Raw genomic sequence first — 18939 nt, forward strand, 5'->3', positions numbered from 1 at the left:
ATGTTCTCGCTTGTGAGGGTTGTGTTAAAAGCCGCCTGTGGCGCGCGCCGGGTTAGGTTTAGCTGTGCTTTTGATATTTTTGCGTGAACAATGAATCAGGAAAGGCCTCTTATCTATGACATTCGCGTCGCTGTTAACTGTGGCACAATAACATTTGATTGCTCTGACAGCTTGGAGGCGAAGAACCTGTTCGCGGTCATCTGGCTAGGCTGCCACCATTTCCGAACACCTCCTGCCGAGTCACTTCGCTGCAAGGCATGCACGTGTTCTTATGACGGCTGCTGTCCGACAAGCCATCCTCCATCAAGGTCTGTTGTGCTCCGTTTGTACCGATTGCTCGTACGTGTCGCTTCTCGCTGAAATGTCACAGTGCTGCCCGCACGACTCGTTGTTTTCTTGTGCAGGTGATAAGTATAGATTATACCCAATGCGCACATGACCACGAAGATGGACCGCTCATCTTCCTTTCGTTTACTGACGTTCGTGCCGCGTTCGAAAGCGCCATTATGTTTCAGGCTTTTTCTATTTATTCGCCTGGGGCTTTACTATTGTATAACGTGTACTCGCTTATAATCGTCGGGATTTAATGGTGCTGCTACATAGTCTTTTTGTTACCGCTTCGACAAATGCGTGTGCAAGTTCGTCAGCCGCGTCCGCTTTTTCGTTTTCTTTTTTGTAAGCGCAGCGAGGAGCTTTTTTTTCAGCTGAAGCTTACTGTGAGTGAGTTAAACAGGAGTGCACCTGACTGAACAGTCCGAACTAATAAAATGAGGATAAGGCATTATTGAAAACTGCTAGAGAACTTCGTTACTTTCAGTTGACGCATGCGATTTGCCACTAATATAGTTTACAGTTTGTAGTATTTTTAATTTGTTGATTGTTGCCGTTAGCTAATTCTTCTTTGTGGCCATTGAAGATGTTCGAAAGTACCAAGAGGTATGTGAACCATGTTCGCTGTTATATTTCCGTCCGCTGGCTCGCACCTTTGGATTGCTTGTAGTACAGGAACACAGCTTCACACGATTGTGAAAATGCAGATTATAATTTTTTGTTTTTACTCTCTATGGGCTGATTCCCTACACAAGTGAACTAGGCGAAGCAGATTCCCAAAATGCTCCGTTAATAGTAATTGCGTGCAGAAATTTGCATAGAAGCGGAAAGTGGCGTTTATATACGTGTGCATCTGTTGCAGCTCTGGATTCAACCGTGTCTGTATCTGATGCAGGTGTTACATGGAACTGCTTTAGATTGCATTTAAGCCCAGCGTTTGGACCCTTTGCACTGCTTGTGACCACCTTAGCCTAGAATATCAGGCCACTCGTAAGCGCCTATTTTCCTTCATTTCCTTCAACAATCTCTGATATAGTTTAATGTTCTTTACATCAAAAGTAATGCTCAACAGCATCTGGTCAGTGCACATTGTTCATAAAAGATCTAAACCTAATACAAGCAATATATTTATAAAATGTTTGAGAACTGTGTATGTTGCTTGGTGGACTGTGACTTCCATAAAAAACCATGCTTATGGTATCCACGGGCAGGTCATGTTTTCTTTCTTTCTTTCTTTGTGACTTTCAGTTATTGGTAAATTTTCTTAGCATTATATTTTTCTTATTAACATGGCCATCCACTTCATGCCATATGACGTATTTTATGCAGTCTGCAACAAATGGCAAATTTTCCTATTTCACAGCGGTGTTAGTCATTTTGTGAAACAAAAAGAACTAAAACACTTCCTGCAGAAGTATTTCAGGAAACAGATGTTCTAACTGCTTCTTCCCTTGCTTTTTTCTCTATATTACACCGATTATTAGAGAATTGCCTGTTCTAAAAAGCACAAACCAACTTCATTGCTTCAAGAGGCAGACATCAGTTGCACAAGGAATCCTATTGTGTGGGCTCATTATACGAGGGTGGTCTGAAAAGTTCTCAGCCTGATGTAGAAAAAAGCGTCTTGGACCTTCAAAATTATTTTGATCATTCAACATAGTCTCCTCTAGACTCTACACACTTGGTCCATCGATATTCCAGAGCCAGGATTCCGTCGTTAAAATAACTTTGTGGAAGTCCTGAAAAGTACTCATCCACAGCAGCAATCGCTTCTTCATTTGATGAAAAACGTTGTCCACCAAGAAAGATTTTGAGTTTTGGGAACAGGTGGTGGTCCGACGGGGCCAAGTCAGGAGAATGGGTTGGATGCTCCAACAATTCGTACTTCAAATCATGAAATTTCGCCATTGCAAGATGTCCTTTGTGCACCGGTGCATTGTCCTGATGAAAGATGATTTTCTTCTTCTGCAAACCTGGTCTTTCCTCACGAATTTTCTGATTCAATTGAGTCAAATGGTCAGAATAATACTCCCCAGTTATGGTTTTAGCCTTTTCAAGATAATCCACAAGCAGAATGGCTTTAGCGTCACATAAAACAGAGGCCATCACCTTTCCTGCGGAAGGAACTGGCTTGGCTTTCTTTGGTGCAGAGGACCCGGCTTCAGTCCACTGCTTTGATTGTTGTTTCGATTCCGGTGTGTAATGGTGAATCCAAGTTTCATCCATTGTTATAAATCTGCACAAAAAGTCCGCTGGATTTTTGTTTGTTACAGCTCCAAAGCACGCTGTGACATCGTCATGCGGTTGCGTTTTTGCTCAGGAATAAGGATGCACAGCACCCATCTTGCACAGAGCTTGTTCATGTGTAGTTCGTTATGCAAAATGTGACATACACGTTCCACTGAGATGCCAACAGCCTCGGCAATTTCACGCAACTTCACTCTCCTGTCTTCCAAAGCCATATCGTGCACACGGTCAATCAATTCAGGAGTTGTTGCACTTTTGGGGCGCCCTTCGCGCGGGTCATCTTCAATGCTCTCTCTCCCCCGCTTAAACTCAGCAGCCCATTTCTTGACTGTGGAGTGTGAAGGTGAATCTTGCTTGTAAACTAGGGATGTGCGAATAGTGAAATTTAATCTCGAATCGAATTCGAATCGAATAGTGCCGAATAGTGGCCAAAAATATCGAATATCGAATCGAATAGTACATTTACACAAAATGTGTACCGCCAGTTACGGCAAGACAAGGGAAAAATCACGGGTACTGATAGCTTCATTACGCACTTGTTCAGGGGTGGCTTTTGTTTCAGCTTTTATGGGCGATGTTGATAGAAGAGCCACCATCCCAGTGAGCAGCGGCACACCTAACAGAGGGGGCTACGGTAGCTAGCTTTCTTTCCCCATGGTCGAGCTCATCTGACAACTGTAATGTTGTGCCCATGGGTGCTCCGGGCTCAAAAGTCTTCGGGCGCCCGTTCACAGCAGTGTTTTAACTGCGCGCTGGAACGATGAGAGTCTCTCAACTAGTTGTACAGTGCGGCAGTGGCGACTGACCAGCGAGAAATTTTTACATGCAAAGCCAATCACCGAGGGTTTCGCAGGCCAAAGTCAGGTAGTTTTACGGCGCTTGCAGCATATGCGAGCGAACTACGCAAGAAGAGCGAAGTTGTGATGGACTTCACAGTTTTCTCATGTGTTTTTCTACGTGCGGAAATGATAAAATATCCTTTAAGATCAACATACGCTCGCTTTTGAACCAGTATGTCAATGAAAGTTTAACGAACGGTGACGTTAGCATTTGTTTTAGCCTCACTACCCTAGGCAAGTTGCACCATTGGCCTTTGTCGCGTTTTAGATATTCGTCTTGTCGAATTATTCGAAACTTCGAATACTAGCTATTCGAAAGTCGAATAGAATTATTCGATTAGGAACTATTCGATTCGAATTTGAAACTCGAATATTCGCACACCCCTATTGTAAACTTTAACAAACCATTGGTGAATTTCATTCAGAGATAAACCTTCTTTTACAAAGAACTTTATCACTGCACGGTACTCAAGCTTCTCCATGTCTTCCGGTGCTTCACACTACACCCACTGTGATCGACTGTCAAAGCCAAACTGCTAATCGGCACTAGATGGCGTTTCATCTGAGACTTGCAGAGACTTGTATGAACGTGCGCATGAGTGCTACAAGTTCTCGCTCGCGTGATTCTTGTTGAGGCCGAGAACTTTTCAGACCACCCTCGTATAAAGTTGATTGGCCTGTGTATTCTCAAGTGGTGCTCTGCTCGAAACTCTTTGTTGACTTCCCCAAATAGAGCACAGCATCAGCGCTCAAGCTCGGTGACCACTCCTATTGAGTAGTGGCACCGCCATTTATTTTCATGAGTTGGTATGTTGAGTGGAGGAATCATTGCAGAGTATGGAGGTAAATTTGTAATGTGCATAGTTACTTCAGAGGAGGTACATATTACAGCAGAGGATGTACATATTACAGTAATGAATTTGGAAGTACCTCAGCGCATAGGCCATGGTCTTAGGCCAAGCTTCAATAAAACTGTCACTTCTGATGCTCAGAATTTCTACTAAATAGACAAACCTGGAGTGCTAAGCAGTTTTATTTGCATAGTTGCAATTGATGCGCTAGATTAACTTTATCACAGATAATTGGGCCGGTTTAACTAATTCACTGTTGTAGTTTCACTTGCAAGTAGTCTGACATTTCAAAATGTCCACTGGAAAAGACTAAACTGTGCTGTCATTCGTGTTTCTTTATACCTTTGTGTGGCTTCAAAAAAATTCTGGGGATGCTTAGCACTTTTTAAGAATGTGATGCTGAAAGCCTACTTGGACCTGTTCTGCCTTGAACCTTTTGCTGATATGCTTAACTTTATGATGAAAGCTCTGCTGATGTGCTGCTGAAGTTTATCTTCAACGTAGTGCTGATGTAGTGTGGAACTTTGTGGCTGTATTAGTCAGACTTTATATTGAAATTTTGTTAAACTTTCTGTTATGCTTCTGAAGAACTTTCCATCTACAGTCGTATACATTCTGCTGATATGTATGACCTGTTACATTGACGTTTGTAGAATTTCAAATATCACTTACTTCAGCTTCTGCCACAGTTGTTTGGAACCGATGCTCTACTACATTCACATATATTAAAGCGTATATGTAAGCTGTCAAACCTTTTCTTTATGAAGTTGAAATGAACTCTGAGCGTGCCATCTGTACTATTTTCTTGTATCTGTCAAAGCACTATCTCTTCATTAAGTTGCAATGAACTCTGACCATGCCAGCATTGCATATTTTATTCACGCTCTGTGAGATTCAACTCTCCCAGTATGCATTCACCACAGCACATATCTTCCACTTCCAATGAGACCTTATACTCCACTTGATTCACAGCACAAGTGCACACACCATCCCCAGCAACTTTAAGTGGACGCTTAAACAGACCTCACACTCAGAAGCATTACCTTATGATCTGTGAGGTAGCATGAAGCATCACTTTTACACTATCCCGGTTGTGAAATGCCAAATCAATATGCACACCTCCATTAGTAGTTGCCGTTCATCATAAAGTCCAGCGCATCAGCAGAAAGTTCAACAGATCAACAGAAAGTCCAAGTAGGCTTTCGCCTTCACACTCTTAGAAAGTTCTAAGCATCCCCCGCATTTTTTTACTCACCTTGAACACCGCAAAGACTACTCTGATGAAGCAGAGGTGCAGCTCGCATGCTCACATGATTAAAAAAAAATTTTTTTTTTACACACATGAACACTGCAGAGACAAAGTGAATGAAGTACATGCATAGCCGGCGCACTCGCTTTTTATTTATTTATTTTTACAATTCGTTTTGGACCTCTCACGACCTTGAGACATAAACATTTAAGGCTTTCACCTTAAATATTTCTGGTATTTTTGAACATGTATTAACATCGATATTAAATGCTTTTTAAAGAAATGCACTACATATTTTTGGATTTGTTTTTAAACATATTGAAATTCTCTTGCTTATGCATCGCTTAATTTTAAGAAACTCGCTTCATGCATGACCTTTAACTGTTGAAGTTGTTTTATTGTAAGGACTTCATTATTTTGTAAGTGCTTCATTACAGATAGAGTCATTGTACTTCCCCTTGAGGCACTTAGGTTCCATGTGTATTTTAAGCTTAATTTCCAAGGTTAGGTCTTCATTGGTGACTTGAGATCAGTTTGATGTTCATTGGTTCTGTGTATGCAACTGCCACTATCTGACCAGTTTTGTAAAGCTGATAGTGATTTGAGCCATTCTAGTGCATGGAGGCACAAAAAAATGGCATCAAAATGATGCAGAGAAAAGACTGCACCAAGTCAGCGTAGAGCCATGTACCGGACAGTAGTAATGCATAGTTATCGCAAAAAGGCTAAAATTAGACCCACATGCCCTGATTCAAACTGCACACACCTCAAACTGGAACCAGGAGTGCGATGTTACTCATTGTAAAATATTTGCGAATCCCTCGGATAATACAGTGAGACAGTACAGAAAGGTTCAGTAAAGAGATCTTAGAGTTCGATGGCACTGAAGGTTGGTAAGCTGGCATAGCTTACCCAAAATGGCCTCTTTTGGTAAGCTCGCAACTACCGAACCTTGACCTCAAAACAGTCATATTATCAGATAGCTTGGCTAATGAAACAGCTGTTATCTTTAGCACCATCACCGAGTTTTACCAGGTCTGTCAGGTGTTGACTGTTAGGCAGTTGATCATTAACGTGGTTCTGTGGTAAATGCATAACTGCCTATGGTAACCATCGGTAAGTCATACAGCATAATTCTTGTACCATGTGCATTTATGAGAGCAAGAAAGCCTCACTCTATTAATTTTTATTTATTTATTTATTTTTTCTCATTTGTCATTTATCTGCTTACACCAGTGTATGTGATGGCATCATATTTTTATCTTCATTCCTATCAAGGACTGCTGGTACCATGTATGTCATTTGCGTTTCCCACATCATGTAAACCACTTATTTAACACTCCCACGTGTCATTCAATGAGCGTTCGGTTATTGACAGGTTTTGTTCACAACTGTGAAGCCTTGTTCATAGCAGTTTGAAACAAAACGGCTCCAACAATTGTTTCAGAGACTCAACAACAGCTTTTGCTTCCACTTTCTGGATGAACTTGATAGGTTAAATACTTAGCATCCTTTTTGTAGGCTCGGGCGCACGTTCCTCTTACCAAATGCAGATATACCATTTCCACTCTGTTAAAGGGACCAAGAACTGCCCAGAATATTAAATGAGTTGACTCCACTGATGTCCGTCGCACTGACTCAAACCAGCCCTGTCTTTTTCGTGAGAGATGGATTTATATTTTTATTTCTTAATTGAAAGTCGCAAAAAATGACCTGTGGCGCCTCTGGCGGCAAAAACATGAATGATCCGATGAAGACGGCCACGTGACCGTTGATTGCTGTACGCGATCGACGATTTTTTTGTTAGTATTGAAATATTGTTCGTTTCTTTATATTAAAAGGTATAATTCCAAAATATTGTACATATAGGCCTGCGTTAGTAGTATGCATTAAAGTGGCGCTGCCTTCGCGTGACGTAATGATCCCATGCTCGTCAGCGTGTCTTGAGCAACTTTTCAGCGTGCTCATGCAGCAGTGTACGCAGTTTCCAGGGCGCTAAGATTTTGGAGCGACATAGTTTTGCTACCTACACTTCGTCTCAGAAATGACGCGCGCCGCTACTCGGTGCGGCCGTGCATATGCACAGTTACGTTTTCGATTACTTGGCTTCACTCGTGCATCGAGAGAGTAACGCCGCCGCGACACAGGCGCAGGCAACCTTGGGCGCAGACGCACACAACGCTGTACAAATACCGGGAAGGTGTATAAAGCCACACATCTCATTGTAACAGCTTGCTATTTTCAAAAATGGTTGGAAAGCTCAAAATAAAGGTGGTTCCTTTATGCTTCCTTTAGGTAGCAGAGTTGCGCATCTGTTTTCCAAACGCCGCTAGCAACCATGCATTGCGGAGAAGCTGACGCTCGGGATAATTTTTGTATTTCTCAACGCCGCCGCTGCAGCTCACTCAATTGACACTAGTCATCGACAGCCAATGTTTATCGTCGGCCTTCAACACGCCAAACAGTTTATCGGCGACGTGGTAGGCATGTCACCTGCAAAAATGGAGTGCGACTTCACCGCATAGCTGTGGTTGCTAGCCGGACCTATGCGCTACTCTGCTACCTAAAGGTAGCATATACAGTGACTCTAAGCATAGTTACAGTAACTCCTGCGAAAGCAGAACGACAGCTTTCACAAGGGCTAGCGGCATCGCTATCAATTCTCAGCGTTGCTGGAGCAAGCATCCGTGCGTGTTTGGAGCCTTTCAGATCGAAAAATACTGCTTGTAAAATAACTACGTGCTTTTCGGATAAACCACTGCAGCTACAAACGCTACGACGGGTGAGCTTCCTGTCGCGCCGTAAAAAACTGGGTCGAGAAAAATCAGTTGTCGGTCCCTTTAACACTAGACTTCACGCATTACAGAAAAAAAAGAACTGTTTATTGATTTCCTAATTTAAATGTTTAAATGTAATTGATTAGAATTACCATTTGCAGTACCTCTAAAGTAGTTGTGCACTTCCTATGAAATTAAAACTGAATTCCTTGGTTTTACTTGTCAAGACTTGGCACCTAAATTTAAGTACACGGACGTGTTAGATTTCGCTCCCTACTCAAATTATTTACTAAAAAGATAACAGGTTACAATTCAGTTACCTACCTTGTAATTTTTATTAAGTTCACACAAATCCAGTAAATAGAAAGAGCTGTTCTGGTTCTTTCAGTGTGCCCTCTGGAGCCCTTCACAGTTTATCTTCACTGACAATTGCTTATTAAAATTTTGATGTTTTTTTTTGTAATTTCTTTCGGAAACATAAACTGTGATGCTGAACACTTGCCCAGTGTGCACACTGGAGGGGAGGGTTGTATTGTAACGTATGGACACGTTGTGCACAGAATTCTGGTTACTTGATCATTGTTGTTCATTCTTGGAGAAGGCGCTCTCGTTAGAGCCTGTGAGAGCTGTAGAAAAAGGAAATCAGTCAAGCAAAAAACTGACATGCCAAGTGTGCGTGAATATTTAAGTAAGGGCAGAAATGAAGCCTGGGCCTGGATAATGTAGCAGTACCTTCCGGTCTATTCTGTAGCACTCGTCGTTCACCGTTCACGACCGCGTAATGCGGCTGAGCGGCGCTCTGGCCACTGACAAAGTGTGGCTAAGAGTGTTATTGGATTGCAACTGAATCATTACAACGGGTTCCTACTTCCAAGTGACTTGACGCGCGCTGACTGACTCGACGCCCAGCAAACTGTCACTAGCCACAAGGTAGCCTCAAGGTGTGTAAAGAGCTAAATTTGCTCGGACTTCATTCAAACTTCAAATGCAATCAATATGTTTGTAAATCTAAGGCGTTAAAAGACGAGGCGGTGCTAAACTGCAAAAAAAGTAAGAAAAAAAAAGAAAATTGTTCGTTTCGTTTTGTCACTCGACATCACCAGCACCAACCTCGTGGCAGCATGTATGACGGGCGTTGCCTCCACACATTTCAGTCGCTGTACTATTTAACGTACGCATGGACTTTGAAGCTGGCATGTTTATGTGCTTAGATTCTGCACCAGCATACCGTGACCAACTCCGAAATCAGATTGACCGACGCATTTTACTTCCGTGCTGTGAGCGGCTCTGCGTGTACCCGCGCGGGGCTCCACCTCGGTTATCTCCGCCTCTGGGAGTGTCCATCTGTGTTTGATGGCATGTGCCTTCGGCGACGTTTTTACGCACTCCAAGCCGTGTGTAGCTAGACGGCCTTGAGACGTGCTTGTTCACGCACCTACCTTCGCACGACGTTATGTCATGCCATCCACGTTTTCTTGTATCTCAGACATCTGCCACTGAACCTGTGGCAGCTTGAGCGCAGCACGTGTCAGTTTCGGCATCATTTTTCTTAATCCGTGAATGCTTGCTGCTGTTTGTTGTATCGCGTTGCATTAGCAGGACAAACGTTGAGTCCGCACCCTAAAAGAGCGCTTCTCCCTATGTATACGAAATCGAAGGGGGCTTATGCAGCCCTAACGTAGCACCGGTTTCGGCTGGTGTGAGAGTATTTAGGGTACTATTCTACAGGGAATAAACTGCGAAAGTCAGTCTAATGCAAAACAGGCCGATTTATACAGCTGCAGCCGATTAACGACTAACTTTGTGACTTGTCTACCACGTAACAGTCGCTTGTTCAAATGTTGAGAACGCAACTCGTCGCTGTGTCTTTACTCTTGAGTGAGTATGCCGTTCTTTTGCTGGTCGCGAGTTCAGTTTCATGCTGCTGCAGGCGCTTCATTTCGGCGAATAAGCATTACTAAACGTTCGTGCGCCGTGATTTGGGTGCGCGTAAAGAATCCCAGACAGTCAATATTAAACCGGAGCTCTGTGTTAAGGCGTTGATGATAGTCCACTGTCTAATTACAGCCTTTCAAGTTACGCAAGTGTTTGAATAGAAAAAATTGAGGTGGCCTGAAGGTGGAGTTCCTCGTTAGTAAGCCAGTAAATGCCGCTCATTTATGTAGAAGCTGTACTTTTATTTATGTTAACTCTAACAGCATATCAAGATGAAACCGGAGGCAAAATTCCTGTGACATCTGCACCAGAAACATATCACAATTTTTTATACTTTATTTCTTAACTTTTGAAGAAAACAAATGCATATTTACAGTTTAAGTGAGTTTCGACATTGGTTATGTTAATTCTGCTTCTTTTCGCAAGTTTAGTCCGTTTTAAATGTCCCAACTGATACATTTTACAGAATTGTGGTGTCTTTTTATTTTGGAATTAAAGCTGTAAAGTTGTTGCTCGAATTCCCGTTTTTTAATTGTCAGAACTTCGGCAATTTTTTTAGCTATACTGACGTGTTAGACGTCTGCTTGTTACTGTCGGTAGTTGTAACTTGTTTGAATTGCAAGTCACCTCATTTAAATTGGCTCAATTTATTGCGCGCAGCGAAGCGATTTCACTGTTGCATGCTATGTATAGGTAGAAGCTCCCGAAATTTAAAATCATCTTAATCTTACCGTTTTTTCATAGCATCGTACACTTATTGTGACACTTATACGATAGAGCAAGTATGCAAGGCATGTGCTGAAGGTCACGGGATCGAATCCCGGCCGCGGCGGCTACGTTTTTGATGGAGGCGAAAATGCTTGAGGCCCGTGTGCTTAGATTTAGGTGCACGTTAAAGAACCCCGGTGATCGAAATTTCTGGAGCCCTCCACTACGGCGTCTCTCAATCATGGTTTTGAGACGTTAAATAAAAAAAAATGCGAAGCAAGGCATGTGCTTCACGTTATCGTATGTACCTAATTTGACGGTTTTCTAAGCAGATATGATCGATGTAGACAGAAGTGTTCGTAGATTTTTATCCGTAAAAATCTGTTGCCGATGTTTAACTCATTCTCGTGTTTGACCAAGTCCTGTGGTTACGCGGGAGTCTTCTTCACACCGTGAACTATGCGTCAGCCGCTGAGCGAATCTCCCATTGACAGAGCAGCTGAACGAAGGATAGCGAAACGAATCTTTTGCTCTGACGATAGGGTATATATGATGCAGACTTTGGAAAAATTGCGAGTGAATTGCGTTCACTCGCACCGCCGCAGAGCTGACGGATGTCCTGGAACATCGAGCTTGTCCACGTGACCTTTCCTAAGTCGTTAATTCCCAACTGGTCTGCTCGGCGGATCCCTCCGTGCATAGAGGTAGGCCTCCGTCAAAGTGCCCGCTAGGGTTCCTACTTTCCTGCGCGATCGGAGTTACGAGGTCACACAACCTAGACCTGATCACCGAAAATATAAATACCCGGCGCATGTGTGTTTTTTATTTATTTATTTTTTCGTAAACAAAGCTGCCCTGACCCCTCTGTTGGCCGTCGACCGGCAGCAGTACGCAATTCACTGGCCACGCAACTGACACACCCCCTGATTGCAGTTTGTGGGCGCGTGCGCGCACCAAAGCTGTGGTTGCACACGTTTTGGCCGGCCGCTTCGGCGCGCCTCTTGTTTATCCACGTCCACGCCGTAGTTCTATGCTGCGTTCTAAATTCAGGGTCCGAGAGACAGCCAGCGCAGGCGGTAAACTCTCGCCTGAGTACTAGCAGATGGCCGATGTTGAATGCCAAGACGGGCGCATCTTCTGCGCTTTAGCCCTTCGGCAAGACAAACAGTATTGGCGGCCACTTGCAGACTGAACCAACGTTTGTTGACTGCGGGGAGCGATCGTATTTATTGCTGGCGTCGTCACTATAACATCGAGCATTCCAGCAACGGTTTTTTTTTTTCTCTCTTCAGTGCGCTCGGAAAAGGCATCCCGCAGTCTAAAACTGCGCAGCTGCATTTCTCATTTGATACGAATCCGGCTGCGGCATGCGTTTGCCCATGCAGGAAAGAAGATACAAGTGATTGACTAGTTCACACGCACTGATAGGAAGGGGATGCATAACTGAAAAGGCGTTGTCTGCGGCACCTTACTGTTCTCCTCCGTGTCGAGCCGTTTCGAGATGACTTCTGATCAAACACTTTTGTGCTGTGCTCCAACGGCGCGGCCGCCCGGCGTTAGCAGATTATACAGGGTGTGTCCGAAAAGTAGTGTCGGTGAGTCGGTTAAACAAATATTGATCAGATTATTACGAGTTCAACACGTGAAAAAGGTTTCAAAATGGCTCCTTCTACGTCGATACGTCCCTTCCAGCGAGAGTTCCAGCCATCGAAGGCGTTATATGGTTGGCCGCCTCTGGAGTCTCCTTTTGAACTTTGGTGCAATCCCCTTTGGCTTTGTCAGCTGTTCCGAAATGACGTCCTTTCATGGGAGACTTGACTTTCCGACAAACATTTGTCACCAAAGGCCGTCTTCATAGGAAACGTTTTCATTGCGGACTAGCCGAACGAGCGTTGGATTGCGACTTGCACAGGAAATCAACATAAGTTTCACTGTAAAGCTAATTTTTTACTCTCCAGGTTGTCGTAGACAACTGAGCGACCGTGGGGTCGCAAGCTAACTTCTCCCTCCTATATTCGCTTCGCTGTATTATCACTGACATTTCTTTTCGCCAGTGGCGTAAATCCAGTTAAATCACAAAGGGGGACACACATCTTGCTATGGCGGCCATTTCGTTTTTGTTTTTATTTATATAAAAATAAAAATCATGCTTTGAAGTAAAATTTAAAAAAAAAGAAAACGAGCATGGGTTCCCAGCTCATGTAATTGCATAGTTCTATTGAGTCTTCTCCTAAAGAGGTCAAGCGGCAGTTGCGATTTTAATAGTCTCACACAGCTGAGGGGTATTGAACACACGCCCATACACACTCAAGAAACAGGAATTAAAAAAAAAGTTGATTGCACTATACTTAACTCTCAAGCAGCTCAAATATATGGCGTTTGAAAGATAAATCTCAGGGGGGGGGGGGGGCAATGCCAGGGGTGCCCCCCCCCCCCCTCCAGCGTGACCACAAGGGGGGTCACGACCCCCCTGGGATGGGACCTCCTCGTGATTTACGCCAGTGCTTTTCGGTAAACCCCTGTACTGCGGGTTAAGTGGGTCGTAATGAATTGAAATTTCAACCTGAGCTATTTGGTCGTACAGCGCTCACAGTAACAGGGACATGCACAAGAAACGCGCTGCATGATCAGCGAGATGGGTCTCCTCTCACTATGACGTCTCTCAGTCCCGCTGTGCCGGCTTATCGGGGCGTAAAAGCTTGTCACTCAATCGTTAACGTAGATAATACCTTATGGTGAAAAACTTGTGTGAGTGATTGCATGAATGAACCCGCCACAGACAGTGCCCTGTGAATGCAGTGATTCCACTCCTGCGCCAAAGTGCGCCAAATTGTATTTACTGCGCCATCCTGATAATATCGACGAAATTTGCGCCAAACTGCGCCAAAGTCTCGGGTTTGGAGGCGTCTATCACCGGCAATCGCACCGCCGGCACGTCAGAACATGTGCAGCTCGATCTTGGGGCTGCCAATAAAGTCGCAATCATGGACCAAGAATTATTCCGCTGAATAAATAGCGCTCGCGCGTGCGTTCCGAGTAAGCCGCGATGCCATGTACGGTGCCGACGCAGCTTCTGTTCTGCAAGTCGGCTCGACAGCAAAACGCGCTCTCCGCAGAGGCTCGTGACGTCTAGGCCTATCGGTAGCGAGAAAATGCGACGGCGATTCATCGGCGGACGTCGTCTGTTCCAGAAACGCTGCTGATAGCTCGTTTCAAGCGTCGCACGGCACGTAAGGAAAGCAATGTTCAGTAATAACTACATGAGTGCCGCTAAAATGTCTGTCACTTCTGTTTCCGGACATCGCGGAATGAAATCTGGGATCGCTCGCAGTAGATATATGGGACAATATCGAATTTTCCTTGCTTCGCGTTTATGGAAGAGCACGCGAACGGTGGAAACGCGTTGACACTTTTCCTCAGATATACTTTATCCATGGATCTTCATCCAGAACAGCTTTTTTGTAATTCCTTCCGCCAGCACGTCCGAGTTTGTAATCACTGTGCGGTAAATACCCCCTAAAGGCCCTGCCCGTTTCGAGCTCACGTGCTAGGGTTCCAATTCGAATTTTTTGCTTGCTTTTTTTTAAAATGTCATCTCCTGGTCGGAGCAGCCGCAAATGCGCAGCTGTCAGTAGCGGGCCCGTCGCTGACGGCGCACAGTGAAGCGGCTACGCCATGTTACACGTCCGCCCCTCGCTTTCGGGGGGTCAGTAGCTAACGGTTAAAAAAACCTCAGTTTCGCTTAAGAGTGAAGCAATGAATGCGATACCAGAAAATTGTATTGTGAAACGAAGTAAGACTAGCAGATAACTCTTTTGGATCCGATCTCGCGTAACTCAACAAACGCTGGTTTAAGGGAATATGGCCCCTCCAGGAACCGAAGCGTTTCCTTGCTCTGAGTTCTCTAACTCGAAGTAAGCGTTGAGAGCACAGCAAGTTTACGAGCCGTCTCCTAACGCCTCGAGATAGCGCGCGCGCAAGCGACTGCGCCCTTCGAACGATGCGCCCCCCCCCCCCTTTCCGCTCCCCTGGCGTCCCTTCATGCTCCTTACGAAAGCCGGGCGGGGCGTTTCCTCTCTGTTCGATGAGCAATCGACGGCAGGCCCGCACGCGGGAAGATGTTATCGCATGCGCTGTCCGTGCGGCGGAGACAGACGGCCGGCTAGTTTAATCTCCGCTTCAGCCGCGTTCGTCGCCAGCGCTCGCGAGCTTTTACCCGCGGCTAGAATGCGCGTGGTGATGTTATTAATTTGGACTTTATACGGAAAATTACGGCACCGGAAAATTACGGTACGGTACGGCCCGGAAAATTACGGTACCCTCTTAGGTGCATACTTAATGTAACTGCGCAAAAAACGGACGGAACCACGAAGGGCGAGAAAAGGACAAACAAGCGCAGACTATCAACTGAAGTTTTATTGCACGAACGAGGCAATATAAAGGGCAGAAAAAAGCGAGAGAGGGCAAGAAAAAGAAGGAGACAAAAGGCACGAGGGACCAAATCAACAAAAAAACATTGGCCACATCAGGCAAGGCACGCCCGTCATACAAAACCAAGATAACTTGACTCTTTATCATGTATGGCGACAGATGGAACACTAACGCAGGACTCAGAATGACGGGCGTGCCTTGCCTGATGTGGCCAATGTTTTTTTGTTGATTTGGTCCCTCGTGCCTTTTGTCTCCTTCTTTTTCTTGCCCTCTCTCGCTTTTTTCTGCCCTTTATATTGCCTCGTTCGTGCAATAAAACTTCAGTTGATAGTCTGCGCTTGTTTGTCCTTTTCTCGCCCTTCGTGGTTCCGTCCGTTTTTTGCGCAGTTACATTAAGTATGGATCATTACCAACTAGCCCAACTTACCACTCTTTTGACCCTCTTAGGTGATTGGGGGGGGGGGGGGGGTGCCCCCCCCCCCTGTGCGCACGCCTATGCTCCTGGGATGATTTTTTCCATGAGATTTGCAATGAATCGAAATACTTCTAGCCTTCTTAAGAGCCCCAAAATAATACTGAGGTGCTTGAATGTTAATGCAATATGCTTCTTTATTGCACTCCAGGATGTAAAATTCGCTGCTCCAAAGTGCTCCCAGATGCAAAATTATCTGCTCCAAAGTGCTCCAAGATGAAAATTTTGCTGTTCCAAAGTGCTCCAAAACGGAAATTTTGCTGCTCCAAAAATTGCTCCAAATCAGAAGTCCTCGGTAGCATCACTGTGAATGTGATCGCAGTGATTTGACAGGAAATGTAGCCGTCGCCTTCGCCGGTGTTTTTTGCTGGAACGTTCTGTCATCGCCGGCGGTCGATTCGGCAGAGGTGTCTCATCTAGCCACCTTATCCCAACGGTGCCACCGCCTATCAGCGGCACGTGGCTGAAACGAGTGGGCGGGCGCCTTTGGTGTTGCCTTTCTCTGTTCATGCCGGGCCGCGTTGGCGACGTCACCGAGTCCGCGGTGAGACGGCCAGCAGCGTGCATCACTTGAAGTGGCCAAAAAGAAAGCAAAAATGTGCAAGCAGACATGAATGAGCGAGACGGCGGCAGTGTCTGCCAGCCCGGAGGCTATATTTAGTGCTGGGTCGGGCTGTCGTGCCGCTCTGATTTTCAGCTTGGTAGGCGTCTTGGCCCAGGTTCGAACGTCCCCCGGTGCCCTGTTGGGCGCTCGTATTTTCCGCGCCCGTTGTTCTCGGAACACGCCCAAGGCCGCTGAAGGAGGGTAAGAAAGCTCTCGTGGCCACATTCGGAGAAGCCATGTGCTCGAGGCCCTAGTCTCGTTAGGGAGCTGGGAGGAGAGCGGCCGAAACCGGTATATGGTCAGTCGGTCGCCGCCGTGGCGTCCTTGTTTGGCCGGTGCCTCCCGTGGCTTCCCATGCGCTGCTACACCTCTCTGCAGCCTTACTGCGGCGTAATCTTTCTGCTACACCCTTCCAGGAATCCCGTCTTGGTTGCAGCGGTGTCCCTATGTATGATCAACAACGCGAGCTCACCTCTGATCGGTTTTGCCGGCAGAGGGCTCCTGGCACGCGCGTCTTTAGTGTGCAGATCATTTTGCAGTCAAGGAACACAAACGGTACTGTTTTCTAGCTTGCCGCTGTAGCTTTTGCTGCCGAATGTTATAAATGAGTCAAATTGCAAGCAGCAGCGAACTTTTGGTAGCCGTTTAGTGCGACTTATTTTGTCGTTTTTCATTGGTGCCATGGCTTCTGTTCAACCTGGTGTAGGACGATTTGACTTGTTATTGACGCAATGTGTGTCACCATCTCAGCGAGCATAGCTAAAATTCGATCTAACGAAGCCCGATTTTGTGAAGTTCCCGATCTAACGAAGAAAAACTTAATAGAATGCGTTGCCGGGCGAGTTGGTGCATTGTCTGAAAATAAAAGCAGAGCGCAAAAAAGACGGGACACAAGAGACAAGACGGGACGGGCGCTCACTACCAACTGATTTTATTACGAAAGAATTGGGGGAGAATTATACAGAGTGTACGTCACAGGCGCGCATGCGCACACATCGCAAAGCTAATCATCAGAAAATCTGCTGCGTATTGCGGCAAAGCAATTGAAATTCCCGCTCCCGCAAACACACTGACGTCTGGCTGACGCAATCTGCGCCCTTCATTTTCATGTAGAACGCCTCCAACAGTTCGCGAGCAATCGTTTCTCTGCTTCGTCCCAGTACCTTTAAACCAGCAAACAAAGGCACGCAGCCACACACTGCCACACACTGCACAATGCGCAGGAAGATGCGCCCTCTTATCATTTGTGAGCGTTCTACATGAAAAATGAAGGGCGCAGATTGCGTCAGCCAGACGTCAGTGTGTTTGCGGTAGCGGGAATTTCAATTGCATTGCCGCAATATGCAGTAGATTTTCTGATGATTAGTTTTGCGATGTGTGCGCAGGCGCGCTTGTGACGTACGCCTTGTATAATTCTCCCCCAATTCTTTCGTAATAAAATCAGTTGGTAGTGAGCGCCCGTCCCATGTTCTTGTCTCTTGTGTCCTTTATATATTTTTTTTTTTGCGCTCTGCTTTAATTTTCTAACGAAGAAACTTCGATTCCCCAGTAAATAAATACCCATAGGGCTCAGTGTTATCAACTCGAATTAAGGAATTACCTTGACCACCATACCCTACTTAACGAAATTTTTCAGAAAAAAAGCTAGCACAAAAGCGGCGATTTCCTTCCAATTTTGCAGAGACTGGTTTTTCTTCGGGCGTGCGCTCTAACGCTATCGCATTAAAACGTCTAGGCATCATACTCACGGCTCTATATAGCTTCAGTTTGACGAGGCTGCACGCCGCGCCCATGCATGGAGCTATGCAATCGGCAGTCGGTAGCGCTATTATACGTACCGGATGGTGTTCGGGAGGCGGTGGTTCGTCGGTCATAACCACGGTCGCCGAGTCACTTCTGCAGAAGCTGAAAAGTGGAACACAAAAGGATGGAGCTGCTTGCTTGTGATACTTCGGGTTCCAAGCTTCATGCATGTGATGCCGTACGTGCATAAGCTCTCACAACCTTAAAAAGGTGGCTGCAAGACATGGTGTCTCGCTAGTATTTTCGGCGCCGGAAAAGCTCGCCAACCTGTGCCGGCGCATTTGCAATGGCAAGAGACGCGGTTGCCAGAAGAAACATCAGAAGGCCTTCGTTAAGTGCTCCACGGGGCTTGTATGCTCAATTCCCTTATCATGCGGAAAAGTGTACATCGGCCAAACCGAAAGATGCCTTAATGACCGGCTAAGGGAGCATGCTGAAAAAATTAAGAAAAAAGAGGATAAGTACGCCCATCTTGTGGCACATGCTGCCGCATGTGGTTGTGAACCACGGTTTACAGACACGCAGGTTCTGGGAAGAAGTGTCAAATTATCCGCACGTGTGTCTTTGGAAGCATATTTGATAGAAATGAATAAGGATCGTTGTGTTAGCGAGCCGTCTGTGGTTTTGCATCAAAAGGAAATATCTTTTCTCGAGACAAGCTGTTGCTGCTAGCGGGTTATCTGCTTTCGGTTT

At 45.5% G+C, this 18939-nt stretch overlaps 1 protein-coding gene across 1 annotated transcript in view; it reads left to right on the forward strand.

The window, feature by feature from the left end:
* Window positions 1-18939, forward strand: part of LOC119401752 (influenza virus NS1A-binding protein homolog B-like) — an 89858-nt gene that overhangs the window by 413 nt on the left and 70506 nt on the right. Inside the window, 1 exon segment of the mRNA XM_037668715.2 lies at window positions 171-308. The gene's annotated coding sequence lies outside the window, so the exon portion shown is untranslated.

The sequence above is a fragment of the Rhipicephalus sanguineus genome, chromosome 1 (genome assembly GCF_013339695.2).
Source record: "Rhipicephalus sanguineus isolate Rsan-2018 chromosome 1, BIME_Rsan_1.4, whole genome shotgun sequence".
NCBI lineage: Eukaryota > Metazoa > Arthropoda > Arachnida > Ixodida > Ixodidae > Rhipicephalus > Rhipicephalus sanguineus.